The sequence below is a fragment of the Schistocerca gregaria genome, chromosome 10, assembly GCF_023897955.1.
Source record: "Schistocerca gregaria isolate iqSchGreg1 chromosome 10, iqSchGreg1.2, whole genome shotgun sequence".
Classification (NCBI taxonomy): Eukaryota; Metazoa; Arthropoda; class Insecta; order Orthoptera; family Acrididae; genus Schistocerca; species Schistocerca gregaria.
The window spans coordinates 145,392,849-145,415,525 of record NC_064929.1 but is presented as its reverse complement, the minus strand read 5'-3'; the positions used below and the strand labels follow the sequence as shown (position 1 = coordinate 145,415,525).

The following is a 22,677-nucleotide window of genomic DNA, read 5'->3' as shown; positions in this document are numbered from 1 at the left end:
TATTAGAGGTAGAACTTGTAACAAAACAGTTGGCCGATATTTTTTTTTAAAATAAAAGCAGACATTGCCCATTACGCTATCTGACCACAAGTGCCCGGTCGTCTGTTAATAGAGTACCTGTCCACCCTTCGCCTTTAATGGTAGGTTTACCAACTTTTGGCTCAAGAAATCGATTTTCTTTAATATTACATTTCTGGATCCATAAAAGTGTTTAGAATCCACCCCTGAAACGGTTTTTACGAATGCAGTACGGAAATGTTCGTTATTCGCGATTGAACAAAAAAATGCACCTGCCTGAAATCGGCCTTTTTCACGCACCAGTTTTCTTCTTCCGGGGGACGAGATATTGTACCGGTGCTTGGGAGGAAACGCAAATGAAAGTTTGAACGCGTGTGTTAGGAAGCTATCCCCCAAGCATTTGAATTCTGGTGCGAAGACTGTGGAGATTGCGACTTTCCTGGCAGTGAGCAGCTTCAGCGAAGGGTATTCAGCAATTCTGAAGACCATGACGACGATGGACGTCACCCTGGGACTCTATTCGACGCAGTTCGCCAAGCATTCGGACGACCACCGGATTCAAGCGGCCGAAAACCGCTTGTCACTGGCCGTACGAGCGGCTCTGGAGCAGCGCAGGATGGCCCAGATCGAGCAGAACGCCCTCTGTGAGGAAGACGAAGAAATAGTTTATGGACTCGGTTCAAATGGTTCAAATGGCTCTGAGCACTATGGAACTTAACAACTGTGGTCACAAGCCCCTAGAACTCAGAACTACTTAAACCTAACTAAACTAAGGACATCACACACATCCATGCCCGAGGCAGGATTCGAACCTGCGTCCGTTGCAGTCGCACGGTTCCGGACTGCGCGCCTAGAACCGCGAGACCACCGCGGCCGGCTATGGGCTCGGAATAGCAGATTGAACGTAAGTTGCATAATATTGCATTTATTTGTAGTCAAAACTTCAAATGCGTTTTTCTCGAAATAACTTTTTTTTATCGCACGGTATGATAACTTCAAATCTACTGAACCGATTGGCATGATTCTTTGTTTCTGACGAATCTAACTAAATTGTCTAGGAGTTGTACCATGTTCATTCCGACCCATCAACTATCAATATTTCCAGTTGGCCGACGAAGTCGGAAAATCGATGGAAAAAACCGTATATTTTTAAAATGGCCGCCATTTTGTTTCCTATGGTCTAAATAACTTAAACGAGGTACAACTCCTTATATACTTCGCTAACGTCAACTCAATTTTGATTTCAGACGAGCAGGCTGACCTGTGCCATACCGAGCGTGGAGGTGTACATCGAAATTTTGTTTCGTTTCGATGCCACTTTCGCCTTTGCTCTTCAACATTTCCGGTCAAAAAAATTCCAGTTTGTAGAGGAAATATCAATAAATATTTTGACCAAATTTGACACTGATATCTATAACACATCCCGAAGATACAATTCTCATAAAATCTTATTTTTTTCGGGCCAAATATACTAAACCTCCACTTAAATCTTGGCGGCAGAGGCAAGTCACGGAGAAGACGGATTTATTTTAGTTACTAAATAAATGAATATTCTCCTGTGCTCATTTACCCCTTCCATATGTTCCTGTTTGGCGGCAGAGATAATCGTGACCAGGCTTCGTAAAATGACCCCTACCCTCTCTAACACGAGGAACATTCTGATAAAAAAAAGTCAGAGCATCAGCCTAGTAAGCGGAAGTCCCCGGTTCGATTCCCGGTCCGCCACAAATTTTCAATTTTTGGTGTAAACAAATGTCCGCTCCCAGCCAATGTGTGTAATTTCTTTGCGTCAATTTTTGTTTTATAACGAGCATTGTATTCAGTCTTCTCGACTCTAATCAACAACTGGGACCTAAAATTCAGTATAAAATAGTCCCATACGTGTTCATTACTTTATACTTACGTTAATGAGAAAGTGACGTTGAATTTAACTGAGATTAAAACACTAGCTGACCGTAGTCTGTGTACTTTGCGCGCTGTTTTGAGAGAATAAAATTTGTTTTACACGCAACTCAGTATTTAGGTCACATCTAAAGAACTATGTCGAACACAATAATATAATACTGGAAGTACATTCACACACATGTATGCCTGCAAAATGTGTTGCGAATAGTCAGTAGCAATGAAGTTGTTGTTGTTGTTGTCTTCAGTCCTGAGACTGGTTTGATGCAGCTCTTCATGCTACTCTATCCTGTGCAAGTTTCTTCATCTCCCGGTACTTACTGCAACCTACATCCTTCTGAATCTGCTTAGTGTATTCATCTCTTGGTCTATCTCTACGATTCTTACCCTACACACTGCCCTCCAATGCTAAATTGGTGATCCCTTGATGCCTCAGAACATGTCCTACCAACCGATGCCTTCTTCTGGTCAAGTTGTGCCACAAACTTGTCTTCTCCCCAATCCTATTCAATACCTTCTCATTAGTTATGTGATCTACCCATCTAATCTTCAGCATTCTTCTGTAGCACCACATTTAGAAAACTTCTATTCTCTTCTTGTCCAAACTATTTATCTTCCATGTTTCACTTCCATACATGGCCGCGGTGGTCTCGCGGTTCTAGGCGCGCAGTCCGGAACCGTGCGACTGCTACGGTCGCAGGTTCGAATCCTGCCTCGGGCATGGATGTGTGTGATGTCCTTAGGTTAGTTAGGTTTAAGTAGTTCTAAGTTCTAGGGGACTAATGACCACAGCAGTTGAGTCCCATAGTGCTCAGAGCCATTTGAACCATTTTCCATACATGGCTACACTCCATACAAATACTTTCAGAAACGACTTCCTGACACTTAAATCTATACTCGATGTTAACAAATTTCTCTTATTCAGGAAAGCTTTCCTTACCATTGCCAGTGTACATTTTATATCCTCTCTACTTCGACCATCACCAGTTATTTTGCTCCCCAAATAGGAAAACTCCTTTACTACTTTAAGCGTCTCATTTCCTAATCTAATTCCCTCAGCATCACCCGATTTAATTCGACTACATTCCATTATCCTCGTTTTGGTTTTGTTCATCTTATATCCTCCTTTCAAGACACTGTCCATTCCGTTCAAATGCTCTTCCAAGTCCTTTGCTGTCTCTGACAGAATTACAATGTCATCGGCGAACCTCAACGTTTTTATTTCTTTACCATGGACTTTAATACTTACTCCGAACTTTTCTTTTGTTTCTTTTACTGCTTGCAAATAAGTAATAAATTAAAACACGAAGCCTGATGCCAGAAAGCAAAAACATAGACATATCTCACTATAAGAAGGACCTTCTACCACACACTACAGACTGATTCTCGCAGATACAGCAAAAAGCGTTCATCAGCTCACCAACTCACAGATATTTTTTGTGTATGTGTCATTTGTTCTAACAGGGGTAATATTGGTCAGAATTAGAAAAAGGAAATGCCGTGTGGCTAGGGCTTCCCGTTGGGTAGACCGTTCGCCTGGTGCAAGGTTATCGACTTGACACCACTTCAGCGACTTCAGTGCCAACGGGGATGTATTGATGATGGTAAGGGCAACACAAGGCCCATTCCCTGAGCGGAGAAAATTTCCGACCCAGCCGGTAATCGAACCCGGGCCGTTAGGTATGACATTCTGTCGCGCTGACAACTCAGGTACCGGGTCCGGACAAAATTAGAAGAAAGATTCCGATAGTGATACGTCTGGAAACCAGTATCTGTTAGGATGTAGGTCGTAGAAAACGCTGGTACACAGAGGGAATTTCATTTACAAATGACGCAGGGTTCAAGAAAGCTGGCACAGTAAACAATACGCACGTGTGGGCAGGTGCAAACCTTCAAGCAATCATGCAGGTGAGGCATCAAGATCTTTTCAGTTTTAGTGAATGGTCAAGAATTGTCGATCACATACTTACAAGGCCAGACTCTATACCAAACAGATTAACAGGTGCTGTGCATCACCGATTTCTGCACACTGAATTACCAGTGCTATTGTAGAACATTACCCTTGGACAAAGACAGCAGTGTGGTTTATGCACGACAGTACACAACACCATCTACGGATCTTGCCACAGTACCTTAGCACAGTCTTTATTGAAACGGGTCCAGTATCATAAGCTCCCCGGTTCTGAATTCGCTAGATTTCTGTGCATGGGGAGATTTGAAGCCACTGGTGTTTGTCCAACTCATCGACAGTGTGCTGACGTTGCAGGAGCATGTTACCCATGAAACTTCCTGGCAGACTAAAACTGTGTGCCAGACCGAGACTCGAACTCGGGACCTTTGCCTTTCGTGGAGACGAGGTACTGGCAAAAGTAAAGCTGTGAGGACGGGGGGTGAGTAGTGCCTGGGTAGCTCAGTTGGTAGAGCACTTGCCCGCGAAAGGCAAAGGTCCCTAATTCGAGTCTCGGTCCGGCACACAGTTTTAATCTGCCAGGAAGTTTCATATCAGCGCACACTCCGCTGTAGAGTGAAAATTTTATTCTGATAGTACCAATGCTTGTGACGCAGTCCGAATGGAGCCTGCTGTATTTTAGAGAGTGCGTATTACACTGTGAAGAATGGTTGAAGGGTGTTAGAATGAAGGCTGTCACGACCGGATGCCAGTGCTGCTGGTAAACCACTCGGGGTATCAGGTCGTGGTCAACGGAACTCTTCTGTTCCTAACGTTTCGTGCAGAGCTGCGCTGGACATCTCCAGAGACGTTTCGCCTCCGCTGAGTCTTGCCAAATGACGGGTCGGACGTCTAACAGTGACACTGTAGAAAAATGGGACGTGGTCAGATTTACGCGTGATATGCAGAGACCATCCTTGTCAAAACCAATAAAATTTTTGTTTCAGAAAACTTCGTGAGTTCCTAGCAGAAGAGCGTACTGCGCTACACTCGATTTGTTTTTCCTTGTCGGCAATACTTCTGTGTTCCTTTAGCAGGGTATTCACCCTTCTCTTAGTTGTTCCACTATAAGCTTACCACACGTATACGGAATTTTATACACCCCACATGCTGACAGAAGAGGGCGTTTATCCTTCACAGATCGAATTGCTTGATCTATATTATTTGTTGGTCTAAGAAGCGGTCTACCATCGTGTAAAAGCTTTATGATCTGATCTGTTACTTTTTTGTAATAAAAGGGGATTCCACCCCCGGTAGCTGAGTGATGCCGGCACGGTAGCTCAGCGTGTTCGGTCAGGGAGATGGTTGACCTCTGTAATAAAAAACTGTAAAAAACTGAGTTGAAGGATCAACAAACGAACTTGAATGAGTGTCATGTGACGTCCGCAACGACCAAACACAACGATCAACAACGAACCAATTGTATAAAAAAAAAGTGATTAGCGCGACAGAATGCCAGACCTAAGGATCTGGGTTCGATTTCCGGTTGGCTCGGAGACTTTCTCTGTTCACGGATTGGGTGTTGTGTTGTCCTAATCATCATCATTTCATCCCCATCGACTCGCAAGTCGCTGAAGTGGCGTCAAATCGAAAGACTTGCACCAGGGCAACGGTCTACCCGACGGGAGGCCCAAATCACACGACATTTACGTTTTTTTTTAATAAATGGGGAGAAACTGTATTCGTCCATCATTGTTTTTCATGCTTGTCCTTCGGCCTCCCGTTATTTGATCGTAGAATTCCGGTTACTTCTTTCCCCGAGTAGCCATTTTTCTCTAAAGCCTGCTTTACATGTTTTAATTCGGCGTCCAGGTATTCCGGGTCGCAAATACTTTCGGCTATATCGGCAAGACTTCTAATGACAACACTCTATTGTTGTGGACTGTGATTAGAATTATTAAGTAAATATCTGTCCGTGTGCGTTGCTTTTGTAAAAACCTTATGATACAAACCTCTGTCGGTCTGCCTTATAACTAAAACATCAAAGAAAGATATTTTGTTGTCATTTTCTATTTCCATGGTCAACTGATTTTTCCTTATATATACTACTCTCTTGTCACAGTGTTAGTTGCCATACACCTCCAAAACGGCTGGTTCGATTCTGATGAAATTTTACCTGTATATTCGGTAGTTCTGAGAATCGGTCGTCATCTATTTTTCATACCCCTAAGTGATAAGGGTGATCCACTCCAAAAACATTTTTATTGTTTTTGGACAGCACTTTTTATTTTTTATTTATTTATGATGTGGCATTACAGATTACACGCAGCCTTAAATTTTCACCATTCTACCACCAAACCCTATTTTCAATGGCGATTTTACTACTTTAAGAAAACGTACCAAAAAGCAACGACTCGAATATCCCTCTTTGAATCGACGTAACTAGACCGAGACGTTTAATTAGGCTGCACCCGTCATTCGCCAAACCGACATTTAGGCCTAGCGCACACGCATCGATTTTTATCGTACGTAACAATATTGTACCATTTAATTCTTTTAGTGAAACAAAGAAGTTCCTATGCTCTCCCTTGTACCTCTAAAAGAATTTAATCGTACAATATTTTTACATACGATAAAAATCGATCCGTGTGCGCTTGGCCATATTCATAATGCTGGCGATCACGTTTCGACACGAAATTGCCGCTATGTTTGTTTGCTCATGGACGAGCCGTGTATCGGCTGCAATTGTTAAATCCGCGCGATCTACCGTAGAAACGCTAGAACTAATAGTGGCCGATACTGCCCGAGTATCCCCTAAGCCTTTTCTCACTCCCTAGACAGCTTTCGGCCATTATTATTGTGTCACGAGCTCCCGCCAACAAGAGCTATTGTTACACGTATACATTATTCTTATAGACTAGAGATAATTTATATGGCAAAACAACGTTTTCCGGGTCAGCTATAACATATAAACATTTTCAGGGGCGGAACGGAATTCGCCGGGTATAGCTAGTTGCTTTATATTATTCATAAAATCAAAGTATTCGTTCAGAGCTATTTCTCTATGTGGCCAGACTACAAATGTGTCATCTACAAATCGATATCAAAGAGATGGTTTCTTATTTGCTTCTTCTAAAGCTAACTTCTAATTTTTCCAAATACAAATTAGGTCGTAATGGGTTACCCATTGCTACACCTTCAACTTGTTCACAACATTTTTCATCCCACTGGAATTGACTGGAAGTAAGGCGAAGATCGGACAATCCTCCAGGAAGAGCACCCATTATAAACATCATAACTTGTTGACTGGGTTCATAGCGAGCAGAGACACTATGCCGAATCTGACAAGGATAGCTTCAGGAGCGAAAACTAGTCCTTCAGTTTTCTCGATAAAATGATGCGAGTCTTATATATATGACTCACTTTTCGCAGTATATGGCTGTAAACGAGTTGCCAGATGTCTTGCTATGTCAAGCGTGGCAGACCTGATAGCGCTAACGTCTCTCAGAGGAAGGTCACTCTTATGAATTTCGGGTATGCCATAAAGTCTAGGACACAAAGCTTCAATCTTCAATGAAGCTCTTTTTTCTTCTTTTTGAACAGAAGTAGATGACCTTATCAGATTGTTTTCATTAGCTGAAGGATGTCAAATTGATTCCGTATTTTTAGATTTCCAGAAGGCTTTCGACACTCTTCCTCAAAAGCGTCTTCCAACCAAACTGCGTGCCTACGGAGTATCGCCTCAGTTGTGCGACTGGATTCGTGATTTCCTGTCACAAAGGTCACAGTTCGTAGTAACAGACGGAAGGTCATCGAATAAAACAGAAATATCCGGCGTTCCCCAAGGATGTGTCATAGGCCCTCTATTGTTCCTGACCTGTATTAACGACATAGGAGACAATCTGAGTAGCCGTCTTAGATTGTTTGCAAATAATGCTGTTATTTACCGTCTTGTAAAGTCATCGACTAAAACTAATTGCAAAATGATTTAGATAAGATATCTGTATGGTGCGAAAAGTGGCAATTGACCCTGAATAAGGAAAATTGTGAAGTTATTCACATAAGTACTAAATGAAATCCGCCAAATTTCGATTACGTGATGACTCATACAAATCTGAAGGCTGTAAATTCAGCCAAATGCTTAGGGATTACAAATTACCTAAATTGGAACGATCACATGGGTAATGTTGTGGGTAGAGCCAACCAAAGACTGCGATTCATTGGCAGCAACACTTAGCAGGTGCAACAGATCTACTAAAGAGACTGCTTACATCCCGCTTGTCCGCCCTGTTCTGGAGTACTGCTGTGCAGTGTGGGATCCGCATCAGGTGCGACTAACGGATGACATTGAAAAAGTACAAAGAAGGGCAGCTCGTTTTGAATTATCTCGAAATAGGGGAGATAGTGTCACAGACATGATACGTGAATTGGAGTGGCAATGATTGAGACAAAGACGTTTTCCGTTGCGAAGGGATTTTCTCATGAAATTTCAGTCACCAGTTTTCTCCTCCGATTGGGAAAACATTCTGTTGGCAGCACCTCCATAGGGAGAAATGATCATCACGATACAATAAAATAAATCAGGGCCCGCACAGAAAAATTGAAGTTGTCGTTTTTCCCGCGTGAGTGGAACGGTAGAGAGACGGTTTGAAGGTGGTTCATTGAACCCTCTGCCAGGCACTTTATTGTGAATAGCAGAGTAATCACGTAGACGCAGATGTACACTACTGGCCATTACAATTGCTACACCAAGAAGAAATGCAGATGATAAATGGGTATTCATTGGACAAACATATTATACTAGAACTGACATGTGATTATATTTTCACGCAATTTTGGTGCATAGATCCTGAGAAATCAGTATCCAGAACAACCACCTCTGGCCGTAATAACGGCCTCGATACGCCTGGGCATTGAGTCAAACAGAGCTTGGATGGCGTGTACAGGTACAGCTGCCATGCAGCTTCAACACGATACCACAGTTTATCGAGAGTAGTGACTGGCGTATTGTGACGAGCCAGTTGCTCGGCCACCATTGACCAGACGTTTTCTATTGGTCAGAGATCCGGAGAATGCGCTGGCCAGGGCGGCAGTCAAACATTTCCTGTTTCCAGAAAGGCCTGTAGAGGACCTGCAACATGCGGTCGTGCATTACACTGCTCAGATGTAGGGTTTCGCAGGGATCGAATGAAGGGTAGAGCCACGGGTCGTAACACATCTGAAATGTAACGTCCACTGTGCAAAGTGCCGTCAATCCGAACAAAAGGTGACCGTGACGTGTAACCAATGGCACCCCATACCACCACGCCGGGTGATACGCCAGTATGACGACGACGCATACACGCTTCCAATGTGCGATTCAACGCGATGTCGCCAAACGCAGATGCGACCATCGTGATGCTGTAAACAGGACCTAGATTAATCCGAAAAAATGACGTTTTGTCATTCGTGCACTCAGGTTCGTCATTGAGTACACCACCGCAGGAGCTCCTGTCTGTGATGCAGCGTCAAGGGTAACCGCAGCCACGGTATCCGAGCTGATAGTCCGTGCTGCTGCAAACGTCGTCGAACTGTTCGTTCAGATGGCTGTTGTCTTGTAAAAGTCCCCATCTGTTGACTCAGGGATCGAGACGTTTCTGCACGATCCGTTACAGCCATGCGGATAAGATGCCTGTCATCTCGACTGCTAGTGATACGAGGCCGTTGGGATCCAGCACGGCGTTCCGTATTACCCTCCTGATTCCATATTCTGCTAACAGTCATTGGATCTCGACCAACGCGGGCAGCAATGTCGCGATACGATAAGCCGCAATCGTGATAGACTAGAATCCGATCTCTATCAAAGCCGGAAACGTTATGGTACGCATTTCTCCTCCTTACACGAGGCATCACAACAACGTTACACCAGGCAACGCCGGTCAACTGGTGCTTCTGTATGAGAAATCGGTTTGAATCTTTCGTCATGTCAGCACGTTGTAGGTGTCGTCACCGGCGCCAACCTTGTGTGAATGCTCTGAAAAGCTGATCAATTGCATATCACACCATCTTCTTCTTGTCGTTTCAATCTTACGTAATCTTTGTGGTGTAGCAATTTTAATGGCCAGTAGTGTAGATGCAACAGTCCCTATAGTGTCTGCTTCTACGTAACAGACAGACCGGAATGACAGAGCAGACTGGCCACACACACACACACACACACACACACACACACACACACACACACACACACACACACACACACACACACCGTTTTGAGCCTCACAATATGTAGAAGACTAAGTTGTCTCTTAAGTTTCCAGTATGTTTGATGTCCATAGCAGGCCGGGATATGAAGCCCCCCGCGTAACTGTGCACGCCCCACTATATTCTGCTGCGCGCGAAAGCCAAAGAAATATTTCAACCCGTGTCCGTAGAGAGGATGTCTGTTGGGTTTGCGAGCGACGCGGAGAGATTTGAGTGCGCTCCCGCATTCCACAAAGGGCATTTTAAATTGAGTGAGAGATCAAAGCGGACAGAAGGGAAGAGCGCTCCCGGCTTATTATTGCGTGCCTGTATGAACCGCCGAATAACGGGTTCACAGTTGCTTTGTGCTCCTCTTTCCCTCTTGTCAAAAGTGTACAACTCGACTGCCGGTATGCATTAAATGCTTTGAAAAAAGCGTAGCAATTCAAAAGAACCAGAAGAAATTTGTATTATATATACTGATGTGAAAAAAATTGATGCAGGGTAATGAAATTATGCGAATGCATTTACCTTGGTAACATACACGATGGTTGGAACTTTAATAGTGGCAACTACAGGGTGTTTCAAAAATGACCGGTATATTTGAAACGGCAATACAAACTAAACGAGCAGCGATAGAAATACACCGTTTGTTGCAATATGCTTGGGACAACAGTACATTTTCAGGCAGACAAACTTTCGAAATTACAGTAGTTACAATTGTCAACAACAGATGGCGCTGCGGTCTGGGAAACTCTATAGTACGATATTTTCCACATATCCACCATGCGTAGCAATAATATGGCGTAGTCTCTGAATGAAATTACCCGAAACCTTTGACAACGTGTCTGGCGGAATGGCTTCACATGCAGATGAGATGTACTGCTTCAGCTGTTCAATTGATTCTGGATTCTGGCGGTACACCTGGTCTTTCAAGTGTCCCCATACAAAGAAGTCACAGGGGTTCATGTCTGGCGAATAGGGAGGCCCATCCACGCCGCCTCCTGTATGTTTCGGATAGCCCAAAGCAATCACACGATCATCGAAATATTCATTCAGGAAATTAAAGATGTCGGCCGTGCAATGTGGCTGGGCACCATCTTGCATAAACAACGAGGTGTTCGCAGTGTCGACTAAGGCAGTTTGTACCGCCACAAATTCACGAAGAATATCCAGATAGCGTGATGCAGTAATCGTTTCGGATCTGAAAAATGGGCCAATGATTCCTTTGGAAGAAATGGCGGCCCAGACCAGTACTTTTGAGGATGCAGGGACGATGGGACCGCAACATGGGGCTTTTCGGTTCCCCATATGCGCAACTTCTGTTTATTGACGAAGCAGTCCAGGTAAAAATAAGCTTCGTCAGTTAACCAAATGCTGCCCACATGCATATCGCCGTCATCAATCCTGTGCAGCAATGGTAGCGGAGCTGAAGGGTTGCAGCGTTTGAAATTTGTATGGATAGAGGTGTAAACTCTGGCGCATGAGACGATACGTGAACGTTGGCGTCATTTGGACCGCAGCTGCAACACGGCGAACGGGAACCCGAGGCCGCTGTTGGATCACCTGCTGCACTAGGTGCGCGTTGCCCTCTGTGGTTGCCGTACGCAGTCACCCTACCTTTCCAGCACGTTCATCCGTCATGTTCCCAGTCCGTTGAAATTTTTCAAACAGATCCTTTATTGTATCGCTTTTCGGTCCTTTGGTTACATTAAACCTCCGTTGAAAACTTCGTCTTGTTGCAACAACACTATGTTCTAGGTGGTGGAATTCCAACACCAGAAAAATCGTCTGTTCTAAGGAATAAACCATGTAGTCCACAGCACACTTGCACGTTGTGAAAATCACACGCTTACAGCAGAAAGACGACGTACAGAATGGCGCACCCACAGACTGCGTTGTCTTCTATATCTTTCACATCACTTGCAGCGCCATCTGTTGTTGAAAATTGTAACTACTGTAATTTCGAAAGTTTGTCCGCCTGAAAATGTACTGTTGTCCCAAGCATATTGCAACAAACGGTGTATTTCTATCGCTGCTCGTTTAGTTTTTATTGCCGTTTCAAATATACTGGTCATTTTTGAAACACCCTGTATTTATAACAGTTCTGAAGCGAATGCCGTGAAGTGTTTCCTTCAGTTGAGAAATGGAGCTGGACTCACGAGGGCTTAGGTCAGGGGGTGGAGTAGTTGGTATAACACTTAGCAGCCCCACCAGTCAAACAAATCAGTAACGCAGAATGAGATTTTCACTCTACAGCGAAGTGTGCGCTGACATGAAACTTTCTGGCAGATTAAAACTGTGTGCCGGACCGAGACTCGAAGACTTACTTTGGAAGGTAGGAGACGAAGTACTGGCAGAAGTAAAGCAGTGAGGACGGGGCGTGAGTCGTGCTTGGGTAGCTCAGTTGGCAGAGCACGACCGCAAAAGGCAAAGGTCCCGATTTCGAGTCTCTGTCCGGCACACAGTTTTAATCTGCCAGGAAGTTTTAAATCTGTAACAGCTTGCACTGTGTGTGCTTGAGCATTGTACTGCAAAATGATGGTCAGGTCCTGCAGAATATGTCGTCACCTCTGTCTCTATACTGTTCATTTTTGGAACCCAACATACGACAAGCTTTGAGACAGAACTGAGGACACTTTCTGCAGCAACTGACCATCATTTTGCAGGGCAATCGTCAAGCACTTACTGCCAACTGGAGCTGTAGAAAACGGGCTACGGAACAAGCCAGTACCTGCCGCATAGCAATGCTGCCAACTGTTGAACAGTTACAAAGGTGAGGGCATCACTTTTCAGTCAACCCTCGTATAACAACGGCGTTTTACCTTACGGCTGAACCTTCTCACGAAATTTCAATCGCCAACTTTCTCTTCTGAATACGAAAATATTTTGTTGACGCCGACGAAGAAAAGGAGAAATGATCATCATAACAAAATAAGGGAAATCAGAGCTCGCACGTAAATATATATGTGTTATAGATGATGACTAACTGAAAACCTCAGCTGCTGACAGGTGTTGTTGACATACCTCGATGTGGACAGCTGAAAATGTGTGCCCCGACCGGGACTCGAACCCGGGATCTCCTGCTTACATGGCAGACGCTCTATCCATCTGAGCCACCCAGGACACAGATGAATAGCGCGACTGCAGGGACTTACCCGTGTACGCCTCCCGTGCGACTCACATTCCCAACTGTCAACAATTCTACATATGTATTGTACCTTATAGACATTTGCCCACCCACTCATTAATCGCGCACGCTTTGGCGATTCCCGTTAGAGTTTGGACAACCTGTGCGCATTCGCACAGACGAAGGTCAATGGCTGGGTAGCCTTTAACTATAAATACGAAGACAGTAGCTTGTTCTCGAAAGAATCGCCAAAGCGTGTGCGAGTAACGAGTGGTTGGGCAAATGTCTATAAGGTACAATACATATGTAGAATTGTGAACAGTTGGGAATGTGAGTCTCACGGGAAGCGTGCAAGAGATAAGTCCCGGCAGTCGCGCTATTCATCTGTGCTCGGTGGCTCAGATGGGTAGAGCGTCTGCTATGTAAGCAGGAGATCCCGGTTTCGAGTCCCTGTCGGGGCACACGTTTTCAGCTGTCCACATCGAGGTATATCAACAACACTTGTCAGCAGCTGAGGTTTTCAGTTAGTCATCATTTATATATATATATATATATATATATATATATATATATATATATATATATATATATATATATGTGTGTGTGTGTGTGTGTGTGTGTGTGTGTGTGTGTGTGTGTGTGTGTGTGTGTGTGTTTCCCCGCACGCTGTAGATTGGAATAACAGAGTATTATTGTGAAGGTGCTACGATGTAGTCACTGCCAGGCACTTGAATCTGGTTTGCAGTTTGTCGATGTAGACTGTTTTAAGCGGACACGGACCAACACAAGTGTTCTGCTTGCAGTAATAACTGACGTTGGAGGGTAGCTACAGCCCAACCTTTCTCCCACCCTCCACAGCTCGTTCACGTACCGTGAAATAACAAAAACCGAATTCCGACGAGATTGCGCGTTATTTCGCTTCCCACACCCACGTGAGCCTCGCACATCTGGTGTCGGCGATACGTGCTCACGTGGATGGGGGAGGGAGGGGGGGTTACGTGCGGTCTGACATCCCATTTAACACAGCTCCACAGCCGCGACGGATAAAGCAAAACCGACCGGGAGCAAGGCTGACTCGAATAATAAACTGTATCAGTGGCGGTGCTGCCAACCTAACAGCGACACAGAGAGAATTGAAACCTCTACAGCCGTTCCGGATAAAGCAAAACCGACTGGCAGCGAGGCTTAGTCCAATAATAAACCGCACCACTAGCAGTGCTGCCAACCTCACGACTACACAGAGAGAATAGAAACCTTTGCATGGGAGCTGCAGTGGAACAACTTTCCGCGCATTACTATGTGGACGGCGCGTGCAGAATGGCAGTCCAAAATACTGCTCCCTACTGTACGGAAAAAACTGCTGGGCCACGCTAGGGCGTCGTTTGGCATTTGGCTAGACTGCACAAGCACGGCGAGGTTTCCGGCGGTTCATGCGGAAGCTTCCACTTGCTATGACTTCTTTATCGGCCTCGCCTAGTTATAAAAGCTATGGTCCACAGAGAAATATTCAGCTCGCACGTTCACTGACTTACATAGTAGCTACTGTTTACTGTAGCTGCCTGGAAAAACTAAGCTTGCGGTCACTGAGAAGAATCACAGTACAGTTACACAGAACTAAAAGCCTGTATCACTGACTTCCAGTTACCGATTAAAGTCCATATTTTGTCTTATCACTACCATCACGTTCAGCATCACATCATCAAAATTTTCATTTCGGTACAAATGTTTACAGTACTTCTCTTCCAAGTTTTGAGAGATACGAGGGTCGGGCAAAAAGTAATGCCTCCCATTTTTTTTTCTACTTAAAAAAATTAAGTTAAGTGAAAAATTTGAATTTGGCGCCATTCCACAAACCTTCTTCTGCAATCCACTGCAGTAGTAACTTTCTGTGTCAACAGGTGGCAGCACAGCAGAAGTTTGTAAGATGGCCGACATCGTTGTTCGTTTGAGACAGCGTTGTGTGATTGAATTCTTGAATGCAGAAGGTGAAACGTCCATACGCATTCATGAAAGACTGAAGAAGGTGTATGGTGTTGTGACAGTGGATGTCAGCACTGTTAGACGATGGGTTCGTCGTTGTAAGGAAGCTGAAGGGCAAACACCGTTGACTGACGAAAAGCGGAGCGGCAGGCCGGTGAGTGCAGTGACTCCACACAACATTCAGCAAGTTGATGACATCATTCGTGGTGATCGTCGGGTGACTGCAGATGAAGTGTGTCGCATTATTTCTCTTAGTAAAGGCAGTGTGATCACGATTATTAAACAATTGGGGTACTCAAAAGTTTGTGCACGGTGGGTTCCAAGAATGTTAACCGATCAGAATAAAGAGGCAAGGAAAACAATAGCCTCCCAACACTTGCAGCGCTTCCGTTTGGAGGGAGATGAGTTTCTGAAAAAAATTGTGACCGGGGACGAAACATGGGTGCATTTTTTTGAACCCGAATCAAAGAGGCAGTCAATGGAGTGGCGTCACACAAGCTCGCCGAGGACGAAAAAATTCAAAACTGTGCGATTGGCAGGGAAAGTTATGGCAACCGTTTTCTGGGATACAGAGGGTTTGTTTCTGGTTGATTTTTTGGAGCAGGGATGCACAATAAATTCTGTTCAATACGTCACAACCCTCAAAAAACTTAAAGCACGTCTTCAGCGAGTTTGCCCAACAAAATCAATGGCAGATGTTGTTCTTTTGCATGACAATGCAAGACCACACACCAGTCGTCACACCTCTGACGAGATTGTCAAAATTGGATGGGAAGTTTTGCCTCATCCCCCATACAGCCCTGACCTGGCACCATCAGACTTCCATCTGTTCGGACCACTAAAAGAAGCTCATCGTGGGATTCATTTTGAAGATGAGGAGGCCGTCAAAACATCCGTGCGTCAATGGCTTAGGAAGCAGAGCTGTGATTTTTACCGTGCTGGGATACATGCCCTTGTTCAAAGATGGACCAAAACTGTAGAGATGGGCGGAGATTACATTGAAAAATGACAAAATGATCCTCAATGTTGTGGTTTTCAACCTATGTAATTGCATTTAAATTTCCTGACAATTAAATGTAGAAAAAAAATAGGAGGCATTACTTTTTGACTGACCTCGTAATATTCTACCAGGAACTCTCCACCCTCTTAAATACTACGAGTGTAATCCCAAAAGTAAGGTCTTATTTTTGTATAAGAGCATATACCTATTTATTTCTACAATGGTTTACGTCAGTTTTTGTATGCCCATGTCACCCCAGCTCGCCCCCATGCTGTTCAGAAAGTTAGCCCGCATCTCGTGGTCGTGCGGTAGCGTTCTCGCTTCCCACGCCCGGGTTCCCGGGTTCGATTCCCGGCGGGGTCAGGGATTTTCTCTGACTCGTGATGGTTGGGTGTTGTGTGATGTCCTTAGGTTAGTTAGGTTTAAGTAGTTCTAAGTTCTAGGGGACTGATGAGCTCAGAACTTAAGTCCCATAGTGCTCAGAGCCAGAAAGTTATGAAACTCTTCTTTCACCTCGTCGCCGGAGCTGAATCGATTTCGGGCCAAATGTTCTTTTAACCTAGGCAAAAGGTGATAGCCACTGGGCGCCAAGTCACTACTGTAGGGTGGGTGATCATGTTCCACTGAAACTGTTGCAGGAGAGCAACGGTTTGCCGAGCGATGTGAGGGCGAGCGTTGTCATGGAGAATGTGTACGCCCTTGCTCAACATTCCTCTTCTCCGGTTCTGAATTGGGCGTTTGAGTTTTTTCAGAGTCTCACAGTACCTGTCAGCGTTAATTGTGGTCCCAGCGATTCACTTCCCACGACGAGGTGAAAGAAGAGGTTCATAACTTTCTGAACAGCATGGCGGGGAGCCGGTATGACATGCTCATACAGAAACTGTCACAGCGTCTACATAAAATGCGTCGACAGAAACGGTGATTATGTCGAAAAATAGGTAAATGTTCAAGCTGTAAACTTTTGTAAACCATTGTAAAAGTAAATAGGTCTATGTACTTATAAAAAAAAATAGGAAACCCTTCTTTTGGGATTACCCTCGTATGTGCAAAATTTTTTGTGAGCTGAGTTGAGTACTAAAGACTAATAAATTAACTTTACTGTATGAATAGCAAAAATTTCCCACCTGCCAGTAGGACTCGTGCGCTGAAGCTTCCATACAAACTTAATTATGAATATAGACAGTTAATCAACCCGACAAAAGAGAATCTCGATGATTTTTTGCCTGTTATCGACATTGCTACTGCCAAAATATCGGTCGCAACTATTCTGAGATTTTCGCTAATGTTATGACTCCGAGTTGGAAGTTGGATAACAAATGACAAAAGAATATTTTTCCGTGTGATATAATTACAAATTAATAATCTTCTGATCTCTTCCACTTTCTAGCCAAATTTTATGATTCTATGTCAAGGAGAAGTATATAATAAATGTTAATCAGTGAGTTTGCGAGTATCAAAATGGCTCTGAACACTATGGGACTTAACATCTGAGGTCATGAGTCCCCTAGAACTTAGAACTACTTAAACCTGACTAACCTAAGGACATCACACACATCCATGCGCGAGGCAGGATTCGAACCTGCGATCGTAGCACTCGCGCAGTTCCGGACTGGAGCGGCTAGAACCGATCGGTCACCGCGGCCGGCCTGCGAGTATCATAATACGTTACATAAATGACAGATCTTGTGACTATTAACTCAGTAGCTAATGTTTGGTATGCCACCAAGGGATCATATACCTTAATACACTCCTGGAAATTGAAATAAGAACACCGTGAATTCATTGTCCCAGGAAGGGGAAACTTTATTGACACATTCCTGGGGTCAGATACATACACATGATCACACTGACAGAACCACAGGCACATAGACACAGGCAACAGAGCATGCACAATGTCGGCACTAGTACAGTGTATATTCACCTTTCGCAGCAATGCAGGCTGCTATTCTCCCATGGAGACGATCGTAGAGATGCTGGATGTAGTCCTGTGGAACGGCTTGCCATGCCATTTCCACCTGGCGCCTCAGTTGGACCAGCGTTCGTGCTGGACGTGCAGACCGCGTGAGACGACGCTTCATCCAGTCCCAAACATGCTCAATGGGGGACAGATCCGGAGATCTTGCTGGCCAGTTGACTTACACCTTCTAGAGCACGTTGGGTGGCACGGGATACATGCGGACGTGCATTGTCCTGTTGGAACAGCAAGTTCCCTTGCCGGTCTAGGAATGGTAGAACGATGGGTTCGATGACGGTTTGGATGTACCGTGCACTATTCAGTGTCCCCTCGACGATCACCAGAGGTGTACGGCCAGTGTAGGAGATCGCTCCCGACACCATGATGCCGGGTGTTGGCGCTGTGTGCCTCGATCGTATGCAGTCCTGATTGTGGCGCTCACCTGCACGGCGCCAAACACGCATACGACCATCATTGGCAACAAGGCAGAAGCGACTCTCATCGCTGAAGACTACACGTCTCCATTCGTCCCTCCATTCATGCCTGTCGCGACACCACTGGAGGCGGGCTGGACGATGTTGGGGCGTGAGCGGAAGACGGCCTAACGGTGTGCGGGACCGTAGCCCAGCTTCATGGAGACGGTTGCGAATGGTCCTCGCCGATACCCCAGGAGCAACAGTGTCCCCAATTTGCTGGGAAGTGGCGGTGCGGTAACCTACGGCACTGCGTAGGATCCTATGGTCTTGGCGTGCATCCGTGCGTCGCTGCGGTCCGGTTCCAGGTCGACGGGCACGTGCACCTTCCGCCGACCACTGGCGACAACATCGATGTACTGTGGAGACCTCACGCCCCACGTGTTGAGCAATTCGGCGGTACGTCCACCCGGCCTCCCGCATGCCCACTATACGCCCTCGCTCAAAGTCCGTCAACTGCACATACGGTTCACGTCCACGCTGTCGCGGCATGCTACCAGTGTTAAAGACTGCGATGGAGCTCCGTATGCCACGGCAAACTGGCTGACACTGACGGCGGCGGTGCATAAATTCTGCGCAGCTAGCGCCATTCGACGGCCAACACCGCGGTTCCTGGTGTGTCCGCTGTGCCGTGCGTGTGATCATTGCTTGTACAGCCCTCTCGCAGTGTCCGGAGCAAGTATGATGGGTCTCACACACCGGTGTCAATGTGTTCTTTTTTCCATTTCCGGGAGTGTATGTTACAGATATATCAACTTCGTACATCAGTCTGTTCCTGAGAAAAAGAGGGCTTAACAGGCGAACAGACAGTCCGTCAGTCAGTCAGTCAGATAGCAATTGACATTTTTTTATCGTCGATACGATTACAAATTCACAGTTTTCACCTCTTTTCCTTTACTTACAGTCCGCAGCTCGTGGTCGTGCGGTAGCATTCTCGCTTCCCTCGACTTGGTTCCCGGGTTCGATTCCCGGGTGCGTCAGGGATTTTCTCTGCCTCGTGATGACTGGTTGTTGTGTGATGTCCTTAGGTTAGTTAGGTTTAAGTAGTTCTAAGTTCTAGGGGACTGATGACCTTAGAAGTTAAGTCCCATAGTGCTCAGAGCCATTTGAACCATTACTTACACAGTGAAACTTTCCCTCCTGGCACGTTCCATGATTCTACGCTAACGCGAAATACTCTATAGGTTTTGATGAGTGTCTGTGAGTATAAAAACATGGCATAAATGGCGGCGTTCTTAGACTACATTGACCTAGAAGCTAACGTTTATTTCGCCCACGGACCGTATGTGACATAAATTTCAACTTAAACATCTACCTGCTCTTGAAGAAAAAAAAAAAAAATATTTTGAAAAGCAGGACGTAAAGACAGACGGACAAGGAAGTTACCCTAGAAGGGTTTCGTTTTTATTCTAAAAATGTAATAGGCGATAAACTTCTGTAATTACATTTTCCTGGAGCCTAAGCTTTATCTTTGGCAAGTGTAGAAGCTGAAGTAATGAATTAAAATTTGTGGCACAGCTAAGACTTGAACCCGGTGTAAGCAGGAGCCCCGGGTTCAAGTCCCGGCTGTCGCACAATATTTAGTTATTTGCTTGAGCTTCTATTGTTACGGAAAATATTTTGTCCATTCATTACTTTGTGGGGGATGTCGCGGAGATAAAGTTTCTAAAAGGTTTGAAATTCCGTGTGAAGTTTGTTGGAAACCGCTTAGAATCTCATTTTCAAATACTGATTGGATATACACGGAAAGTATGAATTGAAAAACGGCTTCGGTCACAAATCTTCGCGTTCTGTTAAATACACGATGCTTTTCGGTCCCTGTGGATCCATCATCAGGTGCAAATTGTCTTATACATGATTTGTTTTTGCTCTTGAATAAGGTGAAATGCGCGTTCCTGTCACGAAAACGTTTGATTTTTAGGTTATGAATTTCGCAAGTAAATGCCGAATTAGATATCTGGCACTACGAATAAATTTACCTTTGATCATACTGTGTACAACATCTGTGAAATGTTTACGAAAATGTGTATACTATTGTGCCTCTTGAGTGAAGTGATATGCACGAACAGGATGGAAAAACCAATGTATGACTTTGTTAAAGAAAATTTCTTTTCTTTTGGGGGGGGGGGGGGGGGGGGGGTAGGGTGGTGAGGGGTGTTATATGGAAAGTTTACACTGCTCTTTTTTGCCACTGTTTAGCATAAAGTTACCGCATTTGACTTATGAAATTCATAGCCTAACTCAAACCTTTTCATGACACGAACATGCATTTCACCTAATTGAAAACCGAAAAAAACATGTATTAAGACAATTTACACCTGATGATGGACCCACAGTGTCTTAAATGCATTGTATACTTAATAAATCACGAAGATATGTGACTGAACGCGTTTTTTAATCCACACTTCCAGTGTATTAAATATTGTCACGTTTGCAGCTTGAAAATGGTTGAATATAGTTTGGGTAATTTTTACCGCCAAGAGGTGCGCTGCCTTGAGACATACAAACACACACAGTTTCTGGCGTTAATACTTTAGCTGTTGTGGTAAACCTTAGACGTAAGAATATGCTTTTTTAATGCATAGATTATAATAGCATTTGAAATTTTTAAATTCGCTCCAAAATTACATGAAATACTGAAAATGCGTTTCATTTGCCTCTTGAAGCCGTTAGGTTGGCAAAGTGGCATCGAGTGGGCACGAAGACTATTTTACGCGTTTAACGATGCACATCTAAAAACGTGGTACAATTTTTAAAAACCCTGTGCAGTTGCTAGAAAAGTCTCTTACGAATTGTGAAGGTTGGCATATTGTTACTCTCAGTAAAATCGGGTTACCCTTCACTGTAGTGGAAATTACTATTCTGCAAAAATTCAGAGACGAGAAAGTTTCTAATTAAGTTAATCATTTCAGAAGGAAATTGTGTTTTTGATGAATTTAAATTAATAAGTACGCTGATAGGAAAAAAATAATTAGCCAGCGTTCTCCGGCTGTGATAAGAGACTGCAGTGTTTTTTAGTCACTAGTGCGCAAGGACATTCACGGCATTACTAAATCTGTTCCGCGGAAATAAGTCTAAAGAAGAAAGAAAATTCCGCTGTACAAGGGGCGGAAATGGGTTTGCTTTTGTAAAAGCTGGGGCAATACGCACACTACCGCAAGTCATTCGAGGGAGGAAATAAATTGTTAACGATCACATTACGAACCGCCTTCGTTTCACCTCGGAGAGAATAGAGGCAGGTTCCGCTAGAGGAACAAATTATTTTAATGAGGACAAGGAAATAACAGATTCGGAGACAAATTAATGGCGAAAACAACTGCACTTGCAAAGTGCACGGGCTTTCGGAGAGGTAAAACGGTCGGGCTAGATTTGTGAGGAGCATTTATTGCTCAGCCCGAGGTAAACAGAGATTTTCAAGCGCATTTGCAAGGCTTGGCTTAGGATCGCCATTGTTCTGGTATTCAGCTGTGCGATTGGTTTGCTGCATCTAACCACGCTATCCTGTAAAAGCTTCTTCATCTCTGCATAACAACTGCAACCTATTGCTTATTGCAATCAAGACTCGGATCACTTAGTTTTTTCCCCCAATACTTCTCTGTAAAAATATACTGCCCATTCCTTTATCTCTCAGGATGTGTCCAACAAACTGATTCGTACTTTTACTCAGCTTGTTCCACAAATTTCTGTTCTCTCCAATTCATTGCATATCCGTTCTAGCCATCTAGTCTTCAGTATTATTTCATAGCCCCGCATGTTCTTGTTGTTGTGGCCTTCAGTCCAAAGACTGGTTTGATGCAGCTCTCCATGCTAATCTATCCTGTGCAATCTTCATCTCCCAGTACCTACTGCAACCTACATCCTTCTGAATGTGTTCAGTGTATTCATCTCTTGGTCTCCCTCTACGATTTTTACCCTCCACGCTGCCCTCCAGTACCAAATTGGTGATCCCTTGGTGCCTCAGAATATGTCCTACCAACTGATCCCTTCTTCTAGTCAAGTTGTGCCACAAACTTCTCCCCATTCCTATTCAATACCTCCTCATTAGTTATGTGATCTGCCCATCTAATCTTCAGCACTCTTCTATAGCACCACATTTCGAAAGCTTCTATT

The 22,677-nt window shown here is 44.5% G+C and overlaps 1 protein-coding gene and 1 non-coding gene across 2 annotated transcripts in view; one reads left to right on the top strand and one right to left on the bottom strand.

The window, feature by feature from the left end:
• Positions 1-22,677, top strand: part of LOC126293281 (uncharacterized) — a 626,955-nt gene that overhangs the window by 187,280 nt on the left and 416,998 nt on the right. The gene's annotated exons all lie outside the window — the stretch shown is intronic.
• Trnat-ugu (transfer RNA threonine (anticodon UGU)) lies at positions 13,083-13,157 on the bottom strand. The gene has a single exon. It is a non-coding gene; the product is annotated as a tRNA-Thr (tRNA).